This window comes from Amphiprion ocellaris, chromosome 21 (assembly GCF_022539595.1).
Source record: "Amphiprion ocellaris isolate individual 3 ecotype Okinawa chromosome 21, ASM2253959v1, whole genome shotgun sequence".
Taxonomy (NCBI): Eukaryota; Metazoa; Chordata; class Actinopteri; family Pomacentridae; genus Amphiprion; species Amphiprion ocellaris.
Genome location: NC_072786.1, coordinates 13,517,322 through 13,537,970, shown reverse-complemented (window position 1 = coordinate 13,537,970; position 20,649 = coordinate 13,517,322). Strand labels below are relative to the sequence as shown.

The 20,649-nt window shown below is 40.0% G+C and overlaps 1 long non-coding RNA gene across 2 annotated transcripts; it reads right to left on the bottom strand.

The window, feature by feature from the left end:
* Positions 1-593: 593 nt before the first annotated feature.
* LOC129347850 (uncharacterized) lies at positions 594-20,421 on the bottom strand. 2 transcript variants are annotated; one of them, XR_008600138.1, is made up of 4 exons: positions 20,303-20,421; positions 20,150-20,211; positions 1,172-18,486; positions 594-1,096 (listed from the first exon to the last, which is right to left on the bottom strand). It is a non-coding gene; the product is annotated as an uncharacterized LOC129347850 (long non-coding RNA). The 2 variants fall into 2 exon arrangements; XR_008600137.1 differs by having other exon boundaries at positions 594-18,486.
* Positions 20,422-20,649: the final 228 nt, after the last annotated feature.

Genomic DNA, 20,649 nt, shown 5'->3' with positions numbered 1-20,649 from the left:
GATTGATCGAAAAGCAGAAAAAACTCGACACAATTTCCAGATGACAGACAGATGCAGACTAACTCACTGTTTTCCTCTTTATGAACAAGAGTCTACAATCATGCTAGCAGCTTTGTAGAATTAAGTAGTAACGGCACTATGCTAGCATGCCAACAATGGCAATGCTAGCACACTGAAGTAGCACGATGCTTACTGTATATTGCAGTGGAAAATGAGGCCACAGCGACTTAAATTGTGACCGGAGCAAAAAAAAAAAAAAAAAAACTCAAATAGCTTGAGGTTCAGCGGGTTAATGCCCCCTGACATGCATCTTCATTTATATTTAGTGTTCAATGTGACATTTTAATTAGAGGTACTTCAGGAGAAAGCAGGCCGTCATCAATAGGAGAAAGCAGGCCGTCATCAATATAAGAAAACAGTCCTTTCTTAGTCATGTGTTCATAAAACAATAATGTAAAGAAACTTTTTTAGAGCACATAACTAATTTAATGGGTATTTGCTCTCTGCTCTTGTTTCATTCACAAGTAACACTGTTACGGCGGGTGCAGAGGCCCAAGAGCAGGGAAATGAGACAGCAGACAAGTGACTTAAATGAAACAAGATTTATTTGCATGAAAGCAAAACCAAAAACTACAATTGGAACTCTAAACCAGAAACAGAAGTCACTAATGATACGCAGTCAGCGTAACAAAACAATACTTCTTGGAGGAGGGCGTAAACACTATACACAAAACAGTAACCCACGTTTAATTCCTCCAAGCAGGTAAACTACAAAACAAAACTACTACTCTCCATACAAAATACCTAAACTCTATCCCAGAATCCCACTACACTAGCAGGAACACCAATTAAACAAAACAACAATGCTCTATTGTCTGATGCTGCTTGGAACGAGAACCTTACTGAACAGTCTCTCTCTCTGTCTGGTATGGGGTTAGAACCCAGGATTCCTGTCCAAGCTGTGGCAGCAGCCAGAGTCCTCCTTAGCTTAGCAAGACTTCTTGGAGAAAGCCCCGGTCCTTGTAGTGTCTGGAAACCTCTGCCAGGTGGCTTTCCAACCAGAAGAGACGGTAACAGAAACAGGCAGGAGTCAATACTGCACAGAGAGAACAGGGTTAGACGCAGAGCTGGGGAAGGCAGTGGCTCAGACAGATCTGACAGCAACACTAACTGTGAGCTAGGGGACGGTCCGGCACCAACTGACGAGACGAGGCACTCTTTATAGTGAGCCCAGCCAGCCTGATGAGCAACTCCCACCTGCACCCGATCAGCTGATTGGAAATCAGCCACACCTGCTGCCCACCACTGCCACACACCTAGAGAGAGAGAGAAACAACAGGCCAGAGGAGGAGAGAGCACTGCCACTTGATCACAGCCTCTGGCTGTGACAGTGACAAACACAAAGATACAGTTATGTGTGTGTTTCAAAGACGCTGTTTACATTTGGATCACGTCATGTGTTGCAGTGGTCACACTTTTTCAGAGTTACACTCTCTGACTTTTTGTTTTCATCTCTTTCAAGCGAGTTCATGCAGGCCATCTGGAAGAATATTGTTAACGTGGCCCCTGGACTTCCACTCCTGTGACCACAAAGTCTGCCTCATTCATTATGCAGCAGTCTAGACAACACTCTCTTCTACTTTCCCTGGTTGAGCACCATCTCTCCTGAAGCTGTGTTTCCTTTCCACCGTAATGCACAGTACTTCAGGGACTCAGAATGCTCACTTCTCTATTTATTATTCGCTTTGCATTTCCAGTATTAACTGACTGAACGCATGATACACGTTTCACTTGAACTGTTTATTCTAGAAGCTACGATAGAAGCAGGTGAAAAATTAGCTTCCTGAAAACTGCTGGAAAAGCCTGATGTTCTTTCAGTCGATATATGTGGCGAATGTGCCGACCGAATCAGTAACTTTGACAAGCGTTATTATGCTGTTATATATATGTGACATAACACGTATCAGAGTGATTACAGGTTTAGAGCCGTAACAGAGCTGTAACTATGCCAGCTGGTACTGAGAAAGCAATGAGAGCAGAAAATCACACTGGCAGCCGAGTGCAGCCTTTTTCCCATAAATACAGCCACCTCATAAAACTCGCCGCATCACTTAGAGTCGCGCATGTCCTTCGCATAACAACATATACTTAAGAAGCATAGCATAAAAAATACTGACTGAATGTCATTCCAATGAGTTTGTGTCATCACAACGTATCCTTGATGTGTTTGGACCCAAGAAATGCATTTCTCATGCACAGCAGCGGGGCCTTTTTAGGGCCTCTTTTCTATGTAAATTAGTGTTAGAATTAGTTTATGATGCAGGCCAAGTGTGAATGAATGGAGAATGCAAAACCTTAGAAGTTAAGTTTAGAATATATTTATATATAACAGGTACAACATCTATAGTATATTCTAGTTTGCATGAGCCTTACTGAAAATGAATTCAAAACAGCATTGAACACAAACAATATGTAATAAAATACAACAAAATGAAAATAAATGTTGAATACATTTTTCCAGATGTATTAGATTATCTACTGATTCCTATAACTTGGCCTTAACTGCAGCAGGTTTTGGGACCTTTAGGCGACATTCCTCTTGTCTACAACTATATATAAATTCTAAACTCAATTAAAAATGTGTAATTTCTCCCAACTCAACACTACAATGGAAACATGTTTACTGTGTGTTATTGGCATTAAAAAATGACCACAGTCAAAACCTACACAACTCTCGATACAGCTAGTGGACTGACTGAGTCTCCGTCCTATAAAGCATAAATTTTGCAACATGCTGAGATGTATTTTGCTAAACTTTGTACCAGGTTCTGCATCAGCAGCCTTGCATGCAATTCCAGAAACATAATCATAGCAGCTATGAAGAAAATGTGTGCAGGGGAGGCCCCAGACGAGGGTGGGCTCTTATGCCAGGGCTTGGCTCTGCTTTGTGGTTTTCCTGAGTGTCAGACACAGACTCCACGCCCACTTTGATGCTTTTTTCTCATTAAAGGTTTTTAGGGTGGAGTTTTTTTCTCATCCGTCTAAGGACATTTATTGTATAGATCAGAAAACCCATTGAGATTTGTGATATTAGGCTGCCTAAGTAAAAATTACTCGACTTGACAATATCAACACCCATGGACAGGCCTGCAGTTATTTCTTTTCTTGAGTAAATAAGCATTGTTTTGGGGTATTTCCTCACAGTCTTGTATCTGCAGCGTTTCCACTCATGATACCAATACTACAAGAACTTTATAAGAAAAACTATTGTGTAGCCTGACATCCATGTGTGAATAGAGACACAGAGCTACACGTTTCTGAGCTACTGTTACTGCCTTCAGTGACCTCCAAAGTGTTTATTTTTCTCTTATGTCTGTTTTCTATCTATATCCTTCTCTCTTCTCTTTACCCTCACCCCGACAGGTCAAGGCAAACAGCTGTCCTAACTGAGCCTGGTTCTGGCGGAGGTTTCTTCCTGTTGAAGGGAGGTTTTTATCTTCCCACAAGGAGCTTTCTCAAAGGGAATCTTTGGATTTGTTGGTTTCTCACAGAATTTGAGCCTCTTACACAGTAAAGTGTAGATTCCTGCCCTAAACATGGGAAATCCCTCTGGCTCCACTTTTACAAATGCTTATAAAATTGCGTGGTTTCGCTCTAGTGCCATTCTTTCAACATGGGATTCTTTTATAGTGTAACTTCTGGAACAAGTGTAAATCACATCTTGTGACCATCTTGACTTCTATATCTGGGGATAGCAACAAGCTATTTTGAATTGAACTTGAATCAGAGATAATGTTCATTTGACATTATAAAAACTGCATAATTCACATAGTGTTGGGACCAGGGAATCAAAGCCTTCAGTCAAAGGAACATGAATATCATCGATCAGCATGTCTGTCTGGAGGATTTCCTTTTTTTATCATGTCTTCTCAGAAAGACAAAGATGTTGTGTTTGTCTCCTCTAGGTGAAGGTAAAAGATCAAATTATCACTCAGGGAATTTAATGTAACACCACAAGAGTATCACTATGAAGAGGCTTTTAAGATCATTTTGTTCCCTAAATGCTCCCAGATGTTTAGTGTGATTAATACTGCATGGTGCACTATAGTATATTGTGTGTGCTATATACAGCACAGTATATATGTGATGTGGCGACTTCTATGGTGGTTTTACTTTGTGAAAAACAATTTTCTAACACGTCCAATTAAAAGGCTGTTTTGACTGGATGGACCTCAGAGCCAAGAGCAAACAGAGTCCGCTAATGGCAGCCGTGTTGCTTTACCATTTGTGCATGTATACTTTGAGAGGCTGCCAAGCCAACTGTATACGCTGGAGGTGACGGTATTTCACAGTTTCCCCTCCTGTACAAATGCAGGACTGTCTGCTGTGTGTTTTTGCTTCCATAAAAAGGATGCAGGTGTGTAGGTTTAACCTACACTTTCACCTCGTAGTGTGCCTAAACACACACTCACACACACTTATATCGATCCTATGAGAGCTGTGCTGCTTCTCGCTCCCGGGTGAATCTCGGTACAAATGAATTCTGGCTGTCTCCAACCTAAGGGTGCCAACAGAACATCACACCTTTACATTCTACACTTGTTTTCATTAAATAGGTTGATGCAATATGTGGTCATTTACACACAGCCCTTCTTTGAGCTTTGCTGTGGACAGAACAGAAAGTTGGCCAGCAGAACGTGCAACTTTTCCACTATCACCGCATGAAAACAGGAAGACTTGGATCACACCAGACGCTTGCACAGTGTTGTGTGAATTTCTGCACGTTCCCCTGAAGCACTGCTAAAAAGCAGCTTTTAGAAAAACACTATTAGTCACAACGACTGACTTCCCTCTGAGTCATACGTCAGATGTTGATGTTTCATAGTAACACGGGGAGCGGAGGTCACTGAACCCGACAGGAGGTGTTGCAATCTCTCTCCCCAGGTGACCAATGAGGAGCCAGAAATACCTGGTGATAGGAGAGGAGGGGAGTGGCCACGAGGCCTGCTGTGGAAAAACAACTTCTTGTTGATGTGTGTTTACCAGAGAGTGCAGAAGAGGATAGAGGAGGTGGTGTTTAGGAGGATTGATAAGGTGATTGAGGAAAACACGCTCTAAAAAGTGATTGGACAGATGCTGGGGGCGTTGTGGCATCAACCTAGGAGCCACAGAAGTGTGCATTCGTGTTTTTGACCTGCATCTGTTTGTCTGTGTTTGGGTTTCATTGTCTGCACGATTGCTTTGTATATCTGAACCATATGTGTTTCATTTCAATCCTTCCCAGATCTTTTTTCACAACATCCCTTATCCCTGTCCCTCGCAGCAAATGGCCTCCCATGTTACATGAGCCATAAAGAAACACAACACCATTTGGCCCAAAGCTGTCCAAATATGGCCCGCAGCCCATTTGGTCACGCCCGCCCACGCCTTAAAGGCCAGAGCAAGAAAGCATCCATCATACTGCTAATTCAATCAGCGGCAATTTCATTACTGGAGCACAACAGAAAGCGATAACGATGCTTCTCAATCTCTCTGCTTGGTCCGTTCAAACTATTCAAAGTGTTTTTCAATAGCAAATGTAATTACCTGCAGCACATCTTGTACAAAATGCTAATAGCAGCCAAGGACAAAAACCCCCTCTGTCTCCATTGGGTGGGCGCAAGAAATGTCTCGTGAACCATAGAATCAACTCATTTAGGCTCTATTTGCCTTTATTATGTGACCTCAATATCAAGCCTATCATTTTCTCCGCCATTGTTCGAAACCCTCACAGCTGTTTGTCCCACTCTTTCCCTCCTCCAGTAATCTGCGTCAGTTTGGTGATAATTATAGCTTACTGGAGGAGATGTGGCTGGCTGTGAGCGCTGAAAACAGCAGGAAAAACAAGGAGACTTCCATTTTCCGCTTTCTCCTTTGGGAGACAGAATGCAGGGGCTGTGTGGGTGACATTGGGGGGAAACAGGATTGTTGCTGCTGCTGCTGCTCTTCTCGTCTTGGTTCCTGCCAAGAAAGTGGGCTGCAGGGGTGGATGCTTGCTGCTGGATTTTGATCCCCCTTTTCTTCTTTCTCAACTCAAACAGTCAGGAATTCTCTCTCGCATGCTCATATCCACTCAAGTGCCGGGAAGGGGAGCAGTGGTAAATGTTTCTAGTATGCCTGAGTGGGAGCATCTAGCCTCTTGATACTGAGCGAATGTGTGCAGCACATATGTGCATGTGTGTAGTCTGTTTGTGAGGCTCTCAGTGGTCTGATCCTGTTACACTAATGGCTGCAGTCTTGCCATCCTTTAATGGCACACAGAGTTCACTAGGGACGGATGGATGACACAAGAAAGAATAAGACACGCACTGTTCCCGACTGACAGTACAGCTTATTAGATGCTTGTTCCTCTAATTTAATTATAAAATATGATTGACTATGTTCTTGTTATTATTATTTGGTGCAGTGAAAGATGTATGTGTTGCTTTTCTGGTCAAAGTGGAACCAACATGTATCACTGAATCACTTTAACCGGAAGTAAAGAAAATAACAAAAATGTATTGGATTTGCTTTCTGATAAAAATGCTACAATCACATCCTTAGTTTATGTTGAGCGGACAAATGTAAAATATGTATGGAGAAGCAGTAAGTCCAAATAATATAACAAAATAAAGTTGGTTCAACTTAAAAACCTCTTGTTGAGCAGAAGGAATTCTGATTACTTTTGTTTGCGCACTGCAAACTTACTTTGTCACAAAACCTTAGCATTTGTGTATTTGACTAACAAAATGCAATTATATAAAACACGTCCCAATCAAAAAATTCATTGACTGTTTTCTTGGTTTATTCTCACTTTTCTGGTCAAAATGGCACCAACATGTGCAACATTAAATGACTGTTTGGATGTAAATAAAATGTTAAAAAGGTGTTGAATTATTTATTATATTAATTATTTAAAGTTACATTTTCGTTGTTGCAGTAACATCATTAGTTTGCGTTGAGTGAACAAATGTAAATTATATAGGCTGGAGATATCATCTTTAAGTCCAGTTAACACAACTAAATAAAGCTGGTTAGACTTAAAAATCTCTTGTTGGTCAGAAAGAAATGTGACCACTTGCCTCAATAAGAGCATAAAATGAAATAATAAATCAATAAATAAATGCTAAAATAATAATAGAGATAATTTATTTTCAAAACCTTTAACATTTTTGCAAAATACAATAACATAAAGCACGTTGACAGGAAAAAAATGATTTAAAGTCAGTGTTTCATTTTTTTGAGTGCACTTACAGAGCTGCAGGCTTGTACACATTGTTTACACACATATATTGTATGAAGCATGAAAGGAACACATCCCCATTACATAAGACCGTTCCATAGAGGGCCATTTAATCATCAAGAGAAAAGATTTTTCACCTAACAAGGGCTGGCAGTTTAAAATCCCACCCAGTTCATATCTTCCTGCCCTCCTCCCCTCGTCTTCGAAGCCCACTTTATCAATCTAAGACAACTGGCATGCTTTTTTCTACTTATGGCATTTCTATTAATGCCCGCTGATTTTACAGTATTAAAAACTGCAGCTTTTATCATTGAAAACAGATAAGAGCAGTATGATCTCTAATTATTTCCAGCCATAAACTTCATTTCCATCGCAGAGGGAAAAGCAGATGATGTGCAGGACATGCAAGAGCTCCTTGTGTTTTGTACAGTGAGCTCCTTCGGTTGCCATTTGCATACTTCCCATTATATTCCTATTTATAACTTCCTCGCTCGCTTCCTGTAGAGGAAGTTGCATTGTTGTTGTTTATTTGCACAAGGCTGAAAATCCTTACATACAGTATTTCTGTGTCATATGGGAGCGGCAGTACCCTGGAGGTTTAAGAAGGAGGATTATGGTTGAAAAATATTGGCCGGTGTCCCAGGATGGGCTGGAAGATGTGGGGGCAGAGAGTCTAGTGCTCTTTTGTCCTTTAGTGAGTCATTTTAAGATCTACTTGACACTTAATCCCTGATTGCTTAATTGCAAACATTTGTTTATTGGGATTTTAACGAGAGGACGTAACCCTCTGATCCTCAAGCAGCTTCTGGGAGTGTTATGCTCCTGTCACATTTGTACTTATTTTTCAACGCATTGTTAAGCCCTGTATGTCCTATATGGAAATTTAATAGCCATGGAGTGATCAGAGATAACTTAAAAAAGTCTTCTGTGCAGTATGACACATGGAAAATGCTGAAATTGTCAAAAAGAAGCAAAAAAAAGTTTAATTTCTTTGGTTATTGATTTTACAACAACAACAATAATAATTTATTTAAACGCGAACAATTTTCCAAGTGCCCAAAAGGTGGTGTTACTACTTATGGACAAAATTAGTGGTACTATATACTATAGATATTTTACTTTTAACATTTTGAATTTGTTTCCATATTTCTATCTGCTCTTTGTTCATCCCAGTTCCACCAAAAGTTCACTGAATTTCTGTCATGTGACCAATAGCTTGATGATTGCACCAAGGAAGTTTTTTGAGTGCAACATGCAGAATAACATTTAAATTAATTTGAATTTAAAGTCATGATGTTAAGCTTAGATTTCATTGGATTTAAATTCAAATTTATGATGAAACATTCACACACCAGCAGAAAGCTGAAAATGTAACACTATCTGTTTTTAGAGTTTCTGACTCTGGAGAAATCACAAAAATTAAACTATTTACCAATGATAAAATATCTTTCAAAGCTGAGGGTTAATGTAAAAGCTTAGGATTCAGTTTGTGTAAAGAGTCCCTTTTGTGAACATCCCACTACATTTTGCGATCCAGTGCCTTGCTCTTGCTCTTAGTCATCTACCTTTTCTCTCGCACAAATGGAAAAACACCGTCCTGCACTGAGAAACTAATGAGCAGTGTTGTTGTTGTTACCTCTCAGATTGTGTCCAATTTAACTGTTGTGTACTGACTGTTGCGACAGTGAACTGTGACCCTTGACCGAGGCTGTTAGACAGAAGGTGCTCTTTCCTTGGTGATACAGAAACGGTTGACTTGTGTTTTGCAAATGTTGACACAGTGAACAGTTTTTAACCACAGACCCTGCAGAGATGGGAAAGGCTCCACTGGTCATAAAACATAGCTTAGATTGAAAGGAGGCCTACCAGAACTTGGTCTAATAAATTTGGGTGTTTGGTTTTGGTTTTGCATGTGTTCCAGGCTGCGAGTGTGAGTTTCTCCATTTATTATTCGGTTTATAAGCCGTGTAGTAGCAGTTCATACTGAGCCGTACATACAGATGAATGTGCAGGGCTGCATGGCCAGAGGAGCAGCTCCCGTCTCATATCATGTCCACACCTTCATCTCTTTGGGAGTCGAGTTTATCAGGTGTCAGCGAGCCAGAACTGCATCATTACAGGCCATCTAAAAAGCCCAGACTCAGGCTGCCCAGCAGGAACTCAGTGTTACTACCCTCAGATCCTGGCTCTCAGCAATACAATAGAATCACAGTAAAAGGTGGGAGCAAAATGCGAAAAAAACATTTATAAGCTAATTTGATTGATGTTTTTTCTTTGAAGTGTGAAGTTATTGCTTTGAGAGATGGCTAGAGTTGACAAAACGTAAGATTTTGACCTTGCAGACAAACATTTACTCTCAAAATCCCACTTGTGACTGGATTTACACAACAAAAGCACAACAGTTTTGGTTAAATATTCATAATGACAACACATCCCTTCTTGAACTTCAAATCATTTTTGATTTTTCAATCCATAAAGGGAAACTCCAGCAGTTTCTCTCATCAAAGTCTGTTTACACAACTTGAGTCCTGTACAGCTGCATGTGCAAAGTGAGATAAAAAAGGCATGTAAAGCCCCCTGTGGCTCCAGAGGTCGCTCTGTGAAATCTGACAAATTCTCTCAAGTGAGCTGATTGGAGTCACGGTCGGTTGCGGCTGAAGATCACAAGTTTGGAAACGAAAAAAAGTCTGGAGGAGCTTGAAAGAGGAAAAACTGCTCCTCATCTCTTCTAGCTCCGAGCTATAGCTGCTTAAAGCGATGTAAGCTGCTATGATCATAACACACCTGAATCTCCAACCAAACTCTCATCAGTAAACTACGATTCTGGCTCATATAGCACAGGAAAATATATGAAACAAATAGAATCTCAACTAAGTGATGTGAGATACACAAACATAATAAAAAAATGCATCCATGATTAAGTTGCTATGACTGGATAAAAGATAATGTGGGAGAAAAAAAAAAAAAACTAATTAAACATGTCAGTGATCAATTCGCTAAAACATTTTTTTTCAACTCTCCCAAAGCCAGAGATGTTAATTAAAAACATTTCCTCATTATGTAGATAGAAATCATAATGTGCAGGACATTATGCTTCCTACGAAATGCATTTGCTGTTGCAAATTAGCACTACATAAACAGAATTTCCATTGTTGCAACAACAAAAAATATCTGCCTGTTTTCATTTATTTTTTATACTTCTGGAAAGCTATCCCCTTAAAATGAAGCTGTTCTTTTCTTGTAAACGTCCCTCCTGTTCGGTAAATGTCAGCACCTGTATGTGAACTGTAAAGAGGATTTCTGGGTAGCAGTGAGTCACGACACACTGAGCATATAAAAAGAGTGGTTTATTTTGAAGAAGGTGACTGTTTGAAGGTAAACTGGCGATGCATGCGTGGAAAAATCATAGTGGTGAAACAGCTGTGGCGCTCACTTCAGTGACCATTACCTTTGGCCGGAGTGACTTTCTAATTCTGTCCTCTAATGACCGCAAAAGGCCTCGCTTGTTTATCAGCTCTTTCCAACCAGTGTTTCCATTTCCTGAGAGATACGCCGCCACTACCAGGACACTTAGGATCATTCAGGACCCTCTCCGTCACTCAGACACATTATTTAAAACCTGCCATCACAGCTGTGTGTGTGCGTCAGGCCTCTTTCTACTGATTACCAATCATCTGGCTTCGCTCGTGTTGCTAGGTGCTTCTGCAGAGCGACACCTCTTTTCCACTTCATACATTGTGTAACAGGTGTGGTCCCTTCCCAGTGATTATGTCGGCAGAACAAACAATGCGTCTAATTTGCTTAGGGAAAATTGCCTGACCTACTGGAAAGTGGATGATGTTTGCATTGTGCGAGATGTGGAAAGAAAAAAAAAAACTCCAGGTGGTTTATTCTCACTGTTTGATCTGAGTCTAGACATGGGTGGTCACACTTGATTGCACACGCGAGAGACAATATAAAATATGCAACACGCTGACGCTGTTGCTTTATATGTTTGCAGGCATTTTGTCGTACAAAACCAGTCTGAGAAGACTTTCAGCTTGAAATAATAGGTTTTGGATGTTGTTGTTGTTTTATTTTTTTTTATCTTCTTCTACACTTCTCCATCCAGCTTCCATTCCCTCTCACTGCCTGTAATGAGATCTTTCATTCATCAGCTCCACAGTCACTAAGAGTAATGGTAATGAAGTAATGGCTGATGTCTGCTTCTCCTTCCGTTGCCTTTCCCAACACTCGCCCGTTATCCGTCTTCCTCCTCCCTGCCTTCTATTACACACCAGTCACTGTGTCTTTAATGGAGTGAATCTCAGTGTTGTTAATTACCTTTTTTTTCTTCTTCTTCTTCTTTCTTTAGCTCTGTGCAGACTTTGACAGATAAAGATGGTAATATGGAGTTTGGTGACATTTTTTCTGAATCCGCTTTTGCCGACAGTGCTGTCAGTTAGTGGGTGAAAGTTTGTGATATAAGTCCAGCTGAGGGGAGCTCCCACAGTTCACAACAGGATCTATAAATCTAGTGCTCTTTAGCCTTTCAGAAATACTGTCCTGAGCTGCACAGGTCATTACTATAGAAACTCAATTTGCAATGAGAAACTCGAGGTGCTTGTCAGAAAGCTCTGACTGAAGATGCCTTATCAATAACAAAGAGATCAATAACTAACCTTGCATTGAACTGCTGCTCTCCTTGTTACTGTTGCTACCCCTGCCAAGCTCCAGCTGACATTTTAATGCTTTCATTAATGTTTCCCTGCAAAATTTCTCTGCATAAAATTCACAAAACCCTTGTTATTAATAAAACTGATGATTGTTCAGTCAGCTGAGGTCAACATCCTGTGGCTCAGTGAGCTTCATGATTGACCAATATCATAGTGATTGATGAAGTAACTAAAGTTTGACTATAAATTGTATTTCAGACTCTATTTGACTTGCCAGTGTCAGAATAGTACGACAAAATGTGTCACAATCAAACTATAATCTTGCACAGCTGGACCAGATGTTATGTTTCGTTCCTGCTTTGTCCATCCATTAATCGAATGCCCTGCCGATGTTCCTCCATCGTTGGCTGCATTTACGTTTGGCCAGACTGGCTTCCCAAGATTAAGCTTTCTTTTTGTGTGTATGCGTGCTCATTTGGAGTTTGTGTTGTGCTACGAATTAGTCATTTTTTGACGTTTGCAGACTCCATTTCTCGGCTAAGTTTAGCTGTGGATGTACTACAAAGAGAAATGAATGGGTTAGTAAGTTTTGTTGAGCCTAAAGTCAAGGTTTCAGTGTTCTGAAAGTGGCTGTCTTTTAACCTGCTAGATCACCATGGTAACTGATGTTGTAGAGCTAACATGCTCCAGAGGAGACTGTACGTTAGTAATCCCACTGAATGATCACATGACAATACAACTGGGCAAACTTTATACATCATGTTGGTGATGCAGAAAATGCAACATTTTGTTCTCTGATTTATAATAATAATAATAAATTTCATTTATAAAGCGCTTTTCCAAAAACTCAAAGACGCTGTACATAAAATACAATAAGATAAAACAAAACTGTTAATTAAAATCAGTAGGTAGTAAAACAAGTTCAAGATAAAATACAGAATCACTTAAGGAAAGCAGATCTAAAAAGGTGAGTCTTTAAAAGGGATTTAAATGTGGTGAGGTTGGTGCAGTCACGGAGGGCATGGGGGAGTGAGTTCCAGAGTGTGGGGGCGGCAATGGCGAAGGCTCTGTCCCCCCAATGTCGCCGGCTGGTCCTGTGCGGGATGGAAAGGAGGTTTGTGTGGGAGGAGCGGAGATTCCTGGGGGGGGTGTAGGGGAGGAGCAAATCGGTAAGGTAAGAGGGGGCAAGATTATGGATGGACTTGAAGGTGAGGAGAAGCAGTTTGTACTGGATGCGGTGTGAAATGGGGAGCCAATGGAGGTTCTGCAGGACGGGGGTGATATGGTCGTGAGAACAGGTTCGGGTGAGGAGTCGGGCAGCAGAGTTTTGAATGAGTTGAAGTTTATTGAGAGCTTTGGAGGTGGAGCCGAAGAGAATGCTATTGCAGTAGTCAAGGCGGGAAGTGACGAAGGCATGAATGAGGGTAATTGGATTTGGTCCTGATTTGCTGCCAGGTGTATTTTATACAGCTGATACTGCAGCTAAATAAACACAGATTAGAAAACTGATTAGTGTATTGGTACTTATCACAACAGCAGCAATAATTTCCCTTTGACTTGGCCGAAGTGATTTCCACGTATCGCTCAGTATCAAAACTAAATACACTTCTGGAGTATCATGTTTAAATGTATGAAGTCAAAACTTGGAAGCTCTCTAATAGGTACCTGTCACATCAGCTAACATGAAGAAAGCCTGGCTATGTCAAACTAATGGAGGAGAGGTATTGAGGCAATATCACATTCTTAATTAATCTCATGTTCAAAATCAGTCCACAAGCTCTTATGGGCAACCAAGGCAGTCAGAGAAGTCCCATTTTCAGCAATAAAAACAATTAATACACCTTAGTTGCTTCGTTTTCTTACATATATTGCCTTTAAGCTTTTACTGGATGGCTACATACGGGATATTATGCTATCTCAGCTGTGAAATGACAGAAAACACTTAGATTTAGTCCATTTATCAGACATGGAAATGACAGTTTTTCAGTGGTGATTTATGGTGTATGACATACTTTTTGAAGCAACTGGTTACTTTAGAGCAGACAAACAGTCTAATCCCATTTGAAAATGTTATTTTAAAAAGTCTTTTATTCTCGATTTTAAATTCTCATAATTTGCACATACTGTCACAGTGCAGGAATTCAATGACTAGACAATAAAGAAAGGAAGCTTTGTTAGGCTTTTGGATGCTTCTGCATCTAGTTAATAGCTCTAACATTTAAATGAAGGCAGTGTGGCAGTTTTTATGAAACACTGGTGAATGGGGCCTGGATGTTTTCCTTGGCGTAGATGGAAAAGAGAACAACTGCTACTGGCTGCAAACAGTACATAGAACACAACCATCTCTCAGCCAAAACACAGACTCTAGCAGAAAGTCTGGCTCAGAGCTTATTAAAGTTGTCAGTCATTGCTCGGTATACTAAATTTTATATTCCCACAGTAACCAGAAAAACGCAAAAGGCTATTGTGGTCTTTCCACTTTCATGCTTTCAGTTTTTGGTTGGCTGCAGGTGTTTGTTTTTTCCCATGATCAAGAAGACATAAAGAGAATGAATCAATACAAAAGCAAAACACAACAAAACAATTTTTTTCTGCGTTAAAGTTTCACAGCTCATTCCACACCTATTCTATTCGAAGTATGTTGTGTATTTTTTTGGAGTGTCTGTTGGGAGCAAGTGGGAGCCATAAAACAATATTTTATCAGACATAAATATCAATTGTGAACATTCAGTGCACCATTACTTTTGAAAAAAAAAATCACCTATAAGCCACATTTCTAAAATAGTATTTCCCATCTGTCTGAAAAGCCTCTAGGATTTTTCTCTTTTTTCTGGCTGTGAATAAGATCTCTAGGAGACAAATGCAAATATAATCCATATGGCATTGTGTAGCAAAGAGAGACACAACTCACCCAATCACAGAAAATACACTTGACTGACACTGTTTTCCTTGAATCATTTCTGCTGCTTTCATAGCCAAAGATGTTAAGCTACGAGGCGCCTTGTATTCTAATGTATGTAAAACCTTCCGGGTTTTTACAAAGCGCGTCCTTGCAGCAAGGTGAAGATATGTATGAAATCAGGTTATTATTGAGCTTGGAGGGAGGTTGAGTCATGGAGCTGATTGCCGAGTGCGAGTAAAGAGGAGCGCAGATTGATTCAAATGTAATTTTCGACACGTGACACAAACGTAGAGAGCCGATCTGAATATCTCAGATGAGGTTGTGGTGACCCATGGCTTTCATTTCTGTGTGATTTTAGGAGGTATGAAGGTTGTTTTTTTTGTTTGTTTAAGTTTAGCCATTCTAGGACGTGTAAGTTTCATTTCCTGCTTTTATATGTCTTTATTATGGCATGAAAAATAATCTCACAACATACACAGAGACAATAATTACAGGACAGCAGGTGGACCACATCTAGATGAATGTTAATCAGCAAATTCTGCCAAAGTCTGGCAATAACTAACTAATTCAGATTTAAAGGTAATATGTCCTCACAACTGGAAATACTCACAGAAACACTGTTTTCTCAATTCTTCTAATGGACATTTTCAGAAAATGTCATTTATTTAAACTTTTATGTAGCCGTTCAGATGAATCCATAATCTTGGTATAAGAGATTTATATAATTAACTTCTACATATTTCGTTTAAAGGTGCAATCTGCCAACAAAAACAAATTTGTTTTCTGACTAAAATGCGTCATACAATGTCCTATCAATGTTGTGCCCTTCAATGGATAGAACACTTTTTTGTAATTAAGTTTCTATTGAACCATCCCTGCATCTTGTTTTAAAATATTAAGTAACAGGTAAGAGAACATAAAGGTAAGTCAACCAACAAGCAAAAAAAGTAAAGAAATGTGTAAAGACTTGTAGGTACAACACTAAAAGAACAGCATATTATCCCCATGAAGATAGAATGACATTTGACTTGCCTTTATACTGATAATTAGCCTTTGCAAACAGAGAATCGAAGAAGCCAGTGTCATTATAATTAACTATTCATGATATATGGAATTTGAAACTTTGTAGAAAATGATCAGCTGAGCTTTAGGGTGTGGTTTGCAATCTAGTCCCTCCAAAAAACCACAAGTAAGGGCCTCAAGGGAGTCACAGATATCTGCTCACAACCATAGACTAGACTATGCACCGATGAGGCATAGAATTATGGTCACTGACAGGTGAAGTGAATAACACTGATTATCTTTTCATCATGGCACCTGTTAGTAGGTTGGATATATTAAGCAGCAAGTGAACATTTTGTCCTCAAAGTTCATGTGTTAGAAGCAGGAAAAATGAACAAGAGTAAGGATTTCAACAAGTTTGACAAAGGGCCAAATTGTGATGGCTAGACCACTGGGTCAGAGCATCTCTAAAACTGCAGCTCTTGTGGGGTGTTCCTGGTCTGCAGTGGTCAGTATCTATCAGAAGTGGTCCAAGGAAGGAACAGTAGTGAACTAGTGACAGGGTCATGTACCGCCAAGGCTCATTGATGCACGTGGGGAGAGAAGGCTGACCCATGTGGTTGGATCCAGATGAGCTACTGTTGCTCAAATTGCTGAAGAAGTTAATGCTGGTTCTGACAGAAATGTGTCAGAATACACAGTGTATCAGTTTGCTGTGCATGAGGCTGCATAGCCACAGACCAACCGCTTACCTGGGAAACACATGGTACCAGGATGCACTATGGGAAGAAGGCAAGCCATTGAAGGCAGCGTGATGCTTTGGGCAATGTTCTGCTGGGAAACCTTGGGTCCTGCCATCCATGTGGATGTTACTTTGACACGAACCACCTACCTTAACATTGTTGTTGTTGATGGCTGTGGCTCTTTCAGTAGGACAATGTGCCGTACCACAAAGTAAAAATGGTTCAGGAATGGTTTGAGGAGCACAACAACCAGTTTGACGTGTTGACTTGACCTCCAAAATTCCCCAGATCTCAATCTAATCGAGCATCTGTGGGATGCACTGGACAAACAAGTCTGATCCATGGAGGCCCCACTTCACAACTACCACGACTTTTAGGATCTGTTGCAAACATTTTGGTGTCAGATACCACAGCAAACCTTCGGGAGTCTAGTGGAGTCCATGCCTTGACGGGTCAGGACTGGTTTGGCAGCAAAAGTTGGCCATAATGTTTTGCCTAATTGGTGTATATACAAGACTGATGAAGCGTCTGTGGCTAGAAAGCCAGTAGGGGGCGACCCCTCTGATTGTGAAAAGAAATATGATAATATTGCAGCCTATGAGAAAATGAGACTACTTCCCACTTAATTTGTTGCCCCAGTAAACATTTTCCTAATGAGTTTATGACCTCAATCACTAATCTGAAGTGTCCTTCGATACAACACTATGTTCATTTAGTAAATTAAGGCCCCATTCTTAATATCCAATGCTTGCTAGTGATGTCTAGTATCAAAATATGGCCAAATTCCAAACTCAAGGCTTACAAATGAATGATGTCCTGTTGGCTGCATCCTTCTTATATACAGTCTACACTCAGAACTAACTGACATATGCAACACCTAAGGATGGATTGCAGGTAGATGTTTCTTCATTTTAAAGGCCATGAGCTGAGAAGAACGGGAACCACTGCTTTAAGGCTCCCTGCAGACACACACATTTTCGTGCTCTTAAAAGCTCTTTGTCATTCTGTCTTTATAATCCTCTTCTCTTTTGTCCCGCTGCCTCTGCCTCAGTCTGTACATTAACCCCGTCTCTCCCAGGCATTGTCTAATTAGCGGTCAGATTGATAGAGTGGCTAACAGACGTAGCACAGTCCCATCTAAGGGACTCATTTAGCAAACGACTGCCCCTGTACATGTGACTGACTGTAAGGCAAACTCCAAGGACCCCTGTGTGTCTGAGTCCAGATAATGGCACTTCACAAGCTTCTTAAAGTATAAGAGGATGTCTCCATACTAAATCAAAGTACACATTTTTGCCTTTCTTGGGCATTTCAAAAAAGAAAAAAAAAAGTTCCTTGGCCTAGTTATTTTCATTTTCAGGATGACATAAGTTTACTCTATTTGGTGACAAACATGCACTAACAGTTTCCTCCTTTGGGAAACGAGGGGAGTTTTATGTCAGCTTTTCAGCTATGGTTTGTGGTTTAAAAACATTTACAGCAAGAACAGGGGAGTTAGAGAGACTGACAGTGAAAGAAGAAAGGGGAAACAGCTAAAACAACAAGGGATTTGTGCAGGCTTAAACGTGTCATGTTGCTCAAAAAAGAGGAAATAAAGCTTTATTTGTGAACATAATGTTTTTTTGACATTTTCTGTTCCATAAATTCACATTGTCTGCCTCCTTAGATGTTTTCTCTCTCACTGTAACCCAGTAGAATGGAAAAAGGGTTCTGGCAGCCACACAGTAACAAACAACATTCTGCAGATCTCTGGTTGCAGTACAAGGGTCACTCAGTCTGAAACAGATGTTAAAAGGCCAAATCACAAGCCACTGCAATCTTCCTGGTGGTGAATAAGCTACTGTGTTGCTTTTCCACATCTGTTGTCTGTCTCAGTGAACCAGCTGGGATCTGACAGAGGAGATAGATGAACCAGCAGCCTGTCTAAACATCACAAATACAACTTTTATCACTTTAAGAGCCTAAAGTTTGGTTGCAGTTGCTGCAGTTCTGAAAAGAGAACCAGTTCTGGACAACATGGCTTTCAGGCTAACGGGGTTCGTCGCCGGCAGCTCGGCCTCCACAAGACACTTAGTCACACGGTTGAATAAACAACGATGGCATCACATGGGAAAAAATAGTAAGCAGCTATGTTTGTCATGCTCTGAATGAAATCTGGCAGAGGTGCAGCGTGCCATGCTGCATAGCCGGTTTATTATTTGTACAGAATAAACTTTTAGACCTTTAGTTGTTCTTTGGAAGGTATGTAGCATCTACTGTTTCACTGATACGTTTCCAGGGAAGCAATAACTAAAACAACGCCCTGCAGAACTGAGGCCAAGTTCAAATCAGCTCAATCTTACATTGTGAGAATTACAGATCATATAACTTGTAAAATCACAGAAAAATAAAACATATTCATTTTATTTTAGTGTTAATCATAAGAGAACAAGTGTAAAACTGTAAATAATGTCTACATTATACATATTTTTTAGAATAAATTTGTTCTTTTGGAATGTTTGACCATAAAATTACACTATTTTTACTGCATGTGAATCAGAGAAGAGTATTACTTTACAGATAATTGCTCATTTTTAAGTGAAAATTTGGATTTATTAAAGGTTGAAAAATGGAAAATCACTGTTTTAACTCTTATTTACAGATTTTCTGTTTTGCTAAATTACAGATAATATCTAGTTAAAACACTGAAAAAATGTACTATTTTACATGTTGACTGTAAAAACTAAGAAAAAACAAAGGAAAACACAGACCAAAACTGTAGATAATTTCCACAACAAAAATGTCCATATTTATATATGGTAGTTTGTTATTTTAAAGTGTTCAACCTTAAAATTACACTATTTTTACTGCAGGACGCATTTTTTGAGAGAAAATTAAGTAAATTAAGGACTAAAAAAATGTTATTTGACAGTTATTTTACGGATTTTCCGTGTTTTGTTAAATTATGGATGATTTCTAGTAAAAGCACGGGAAAAAATATTATTTTACATACTGACTGCCAAAAAACAAACAAAACAACAACGAAAGGAAAAAAAAACGGTCAAAACTGTGGATAATGTCCACATCAAAAATCTGTACTCTGACAAACAGTAATCCATCGTTTTATTGTAATATTACACTATTTTGCTGTATTAAAATCTGCTATTTGTCATAATTTGCACAGTTTTTACAGTTTTTGAATGTTAAAGGATGTGATTCTGGCACCATTTCTTCTGTTTTTTGTCTTTTTTTAAAATTGTAGTCAACACTTTACTCTCTCAGCATTCTTAATATGTTGGTTGCATTGACTAATTGCTTATAGTTTTTTTTATTTATTTATTTATTTTTTTTACTGTCTAATCAAACTGTAACCCTGCAGACCCCGGGGTTATTTTGAACACGACCTCGTCATGTTGTAGCCCACACACACACACCAACTATATCTGACAGCACCTCTTAAAACTGATGTAAAAACCAGCTTGAGAATGTGAACAGACTTGATAATGCTCAAATTAGCACATATCTACACACGCTATCTCTCACACACACACTGACTGTAGATCCACAGGAAACATTTAGTCTGTAGCTCTCCGGTCAGAGGACCTACCAGGCTGCACGGCTCATTACGGCTCCTCAGCCCTCCTCCACAGCCCCGTAATTATAAATCCCCTGACAACCCATCCACAGAAAGCCTTTCATTAGCATACAGGAGCACAGGAAAGTATGAGTTCATCACTGTCCGAGATTTCCATCTACCTACCTCTGGGGCTTTAAATTTGCATGCGGGCAGAAATGGCCTGTTTGTTGACAGTGCAGCTGAAATAAAAAGAAAAAGGGGGGAAGTTTGGTTCAGGTCCGCGCCTGCGTTTTGAAGCGTTTACGTATCACATGCCTGTGCAGGGGCTGATTGAGTGTTTAATCTGTGTGTGTGTGTGTGTGTGTGTGTGTGTGTGTGTGTGTGTGTGTGTGTGTGTGTGTGTGTGTGTGTGTGTGTGTGTGTGTGTGTGTGATGCAGAAGGCGGGGCAGGCAGAGATGTAATCAGTGTAGGCAAATGCTACAGTCTGAGAGGACTGTTTACGCTTATCAGCCACACACACAAATATGCA